This window comes from Tursiops truncatus, chromosome 14 (genome assembly GCF_011762595.2).
Source record: "Tursiops truncatus isolate mTurTru1 chromosome 14, mTurTru1.mat.Y, whole genome shotgun sequence".
Classification (NCBI taxonomy): domain Eukaryota; kingdom Metazoa; phylum Chordata; class Mammalia; order Artiodactyla; family Delphinidae; genus Tursiops; species Tursiops truncatus.
Window position 1 is genome coordinate 16,016,974 of NC_047047.1, and position 3,668 is coordinate 16,020,641.

Consider the following 3,668-nt stretch of genomic DNA (forward strand, 5'->3'; position numbering starts at 1 on the left):
TTTCCCTGTAACTGGTAATCTCCCCTCCCCCCACCACACCAGCAAAGACTGCCACCTGCCATCCACTGTACAAGGAGGGGTGTCGCTCCAGGACCTTGCTTCAGATGTGTAAGCTCTCCCATCCATTAAATCATTATTGTCACTGTTGCTGACTCTGGGCTCTTTCACTGATCTTGAAGTTGGGCAAGCACAGGCCTTATAGGCCTGTGGCGTGCAGCCCAATAGCATATATATATTACACATATATATGTGTGTGTGTGATGATATACGTCATATATATATCCATCTTTATTTCTATATATCTATGTAATTATGTATCTATCTATATATGTAGAGAAAGAGAGAGAGAGAGAGGGTCTAAAGTTTTTGTTAAATTCTAAAATGTCCTAAATGCCCTACTACCCATGTCTCCTATCTCTACCCCCGCCACATATCCCCCCACCAAAAAAAAACAACAAAAAACAATAAAGTAAGAAAAAAGAAGGCAGATTGCTATTTGAGATACTCTTAATTCTAAAGTATGGATTGAGTTAAACCATGAGAAAATTGTACCAGGACCACATAATTCTGGTTCCATGTATAATTGCTTAAACTGATTTTTCTTTGACCTGATGCCATAGAGAAGCAGCTCTATGATTTTTTTTTTTTTTACCTTGTTTACTGATGATGACTTTCACTCAATTAAGTCATCTATATTCTTATTGGAATCCTTGTGGAAATTTTCTCTTTGTTCTGAGTGTTAGGAATTTTGCTATGTCTTATTCCTCCTGAAGATGTGACTTGTTTAGTCTTTTAGGATATTGTAAAGTTTACAAGTGATCATTTTTCCTTTAGTTTCAATATCCAGAGAGGACTCCCTGCAAAGAACAGAGCTCATCTCTAAATATAAAACAGGAGAATAAGATCAGAGTTGACACATGAGAGAGACTGATGAGTCATCTTAGTATTCAGTAATCATGTTTGAAGTTCCTTCTGCTCATGACTATGCGAGCTGGAACTCCCTGCTGAATGATAGAATTGGTTCTAGGCCTCCTAGATTAGCTAATTTTACCTATAACATTAGATTATTCTAATTATTATTATTATTATTTTCTTAACATTTCAAATCTTGTAATGAAAAAAAGAAATTCATTAAATAGCAAGCTGTTCATAGATGAGACAAAAAATAAAACACAATTTTAAAGCTTCCAATTGTTTTCCTCACTAATCTCTTTAGACTTCAGTATTTGGAGAACAGCCTGTCTTTCTTTTCCTTACTTAAAAAAATCCTAATTGTATCTAAACATGAAATAATAATAATTAGTTTAAAATTTCAGTGTGAAATTATTATAGTCCTATATTTGTAGATGGTTTTGTTGAGCATATATACACTATATGCAATATTTAGTTACATGTTTGTACACTAAAGAGTTTAATTTCATTATCTTTTCAACACAGATAATTTCAGTGACCATTTTAACACTGTAAAGATCTGATTGACACCATGTATTCAATTTATGTACAATCATATTTAAAAAGAGAAAAAAGAGGGGAATTCATTTGATGACTCTCTTGAATGCTTTCCTCTCAAGGATTATGCTATTGTTGGGAATAAGATCTTGTTAAATGCAAAATAAATTTTTTTTTTTTTTTTTTTTTTTTGCATAAGGTACTGTTAGCTCTAGAAAAGATCACCATCCAGAAATCCTGACTAAACACAGCTGGGCTGTTGAGGAAACAATTAGTGAGAATGAATCCTGAAGATAAACTTGACCTGAAGAGAAAAAATTCTCAGCTTTCAGCTTTCAATATTTGAAGTGTGCTTTAATGATCAAAATGCCTTCAGGGATTGCCTTTAATTTTCTTTTAGGGGTAGAAGAAACACATCTTCACTGAGTCATAGGCATGGGAAATCTGTGCATTTTGGAAAAATTTTCAAAGTCTGAGATTACCTTTTAAGGTAATTACAAAAATTTACAGTAATCTCTGTAGACTTCCTTCCCTGAAGTTGTTACAAGGAATGGGGTTGGGTATTTTACACAACTTTATTTCATTTACTCCTCAAAACTCTACAATGTAGCCTTTTTTATAATTAAAAAATTAATAAGTAAATTAAAAACAAAATTAATTTTATTTTTCAGCAGTTTTAGATTAATAGGAAAATTTCACAGCAAGTGCAGAGTTCCCATAGATCTCCTCTCTACCCTACCCCCAAAGTTCTTCCTTTGGGGACAACTTGTATGAGTGTGGTACATTTCTTACATCTTGGCAATGACACTTCTATCAACTCAAGTCCATAGTTTACATCAAGGTTAACATTTTGTTTTGTACATTCTATGGGTTTTGACACATGCATAATGCCATTTATCCACCATTATAGTATGATACAAAATAATTTTCCCACTCTAAAAATGTTCTATGTTCTGCCTAGTTTGTCTCTCTACCCATCCCCTCAAGCCCCAGGCAACCTCTGATCTTTCTATTTTCTCTGTAGTTTTGCATTTTTCAATATATCATATAATATGGATCATACAGTATGTAGCATTTTCAGATTGGCTTCTTCTACTTAACAATAAGCAGTTTAACTTCCTCGTTGTTTATTTATGGCTTGATAGCTCATTTCTTTTTATCACAGAATAATATTTCATTAAAAGGATGTACCAAAATTAGTTTCTCCATCCACTTACTAAAGGGCATTTTTTTTTTTTTCGGTACGCGGGCCTCTCACTGTTGTGGCCTCTCCTGCTGCGGAGCACAGGCTCCGGACGCGCAGGCTCAGCGGCCATGGCTCACGGGCCCAGCTACTCCACGGCATGTGTGATCCTCCCGGACCGGGGCACGAACCTGCGTCCCTGCATCGGCAGGCAGACTCTCAACCACTGCGCCACCAGGGAAGCCCTGAAGGGCATTTTAATTGCTTCCAATCTTTGGCAATTATGAATAAAGTTAAGCTAAACATTCATTTGTAGAAATCTATGTGAACAGAAGTTTTTAATTCAGAGTGTGATTTTGCATTTGCCCTAGTAATGAATGAGACTTCCTGTTGCTCCACATCTTAGTCAGCCTTTGGTTTTGTTAGTGTTTTGGATTTTAGCCATTCCAATTATGTGTGCAGTGGTATCACATGATTGTTGGTGTAGCTTTTTTAACTATTGAAGTGGTTAAAATAAGGGTTTTAAAGTAGCCAGCCTGTGAGTATTCTCGCTATTCTGATTTTGTAATAATCAGGGCAGGCTAAACGTTTGCAATATGAAGACCATGCATATGTCCCCAGACCTAGTTCTTTCCCTAGGTCTAGTTCTATAAATGCTGATGATAACCAAGTTTGACATATATGATGCATCTTATGTAGGAGATGTCTGTGATCCTAAGTATCTGATCAACCTTAAGAAATAACAACACAGCTAGTGTAATAACTTTTGTATATAACCATTGCTAATTTGATGATTACCAGTTGCCATTAAATGAATTGTAAAATTATCTTTTTTATTTTCTAAAAAAAAAAAAAAAAAAGGAGCCAGAGGTCCTGATATTTCATTTTGTCTCTGATACTTCCTAGTTGTGTGATCTTAGGTGAGTTCACTAAAAGCATTGTGACTCAGTTTCCTTTTCTGTAAAATAGGGTTAATAATAGTAACTACTTTATAGGGTTACTGAAAGAAAGAATGAACTGATACAGTTAAAATGCT

The 3,668-nt window shown here is 35.0% G+C and overlaps 1 non-coding gene across 1 annotated transcript; it reads left to right on the forward strand.

Moving 5' to 3' along the window:
- The first annotated feature begins 3,168 nt into the window (after positions 1 to 3,168).
- Positions 3,169 to 3,300, forward strand: LOC117308005 (small nucleolar RNA SNORA72). The gene has a single exon (XR_004521944.1). It is a non-coding gene; the product is annotated as a small nucleolar RNA SNORA72 (small nucleolar RNA).
- Positions 3,301 to 3,668: the final 368 nt, after the last annotated feature.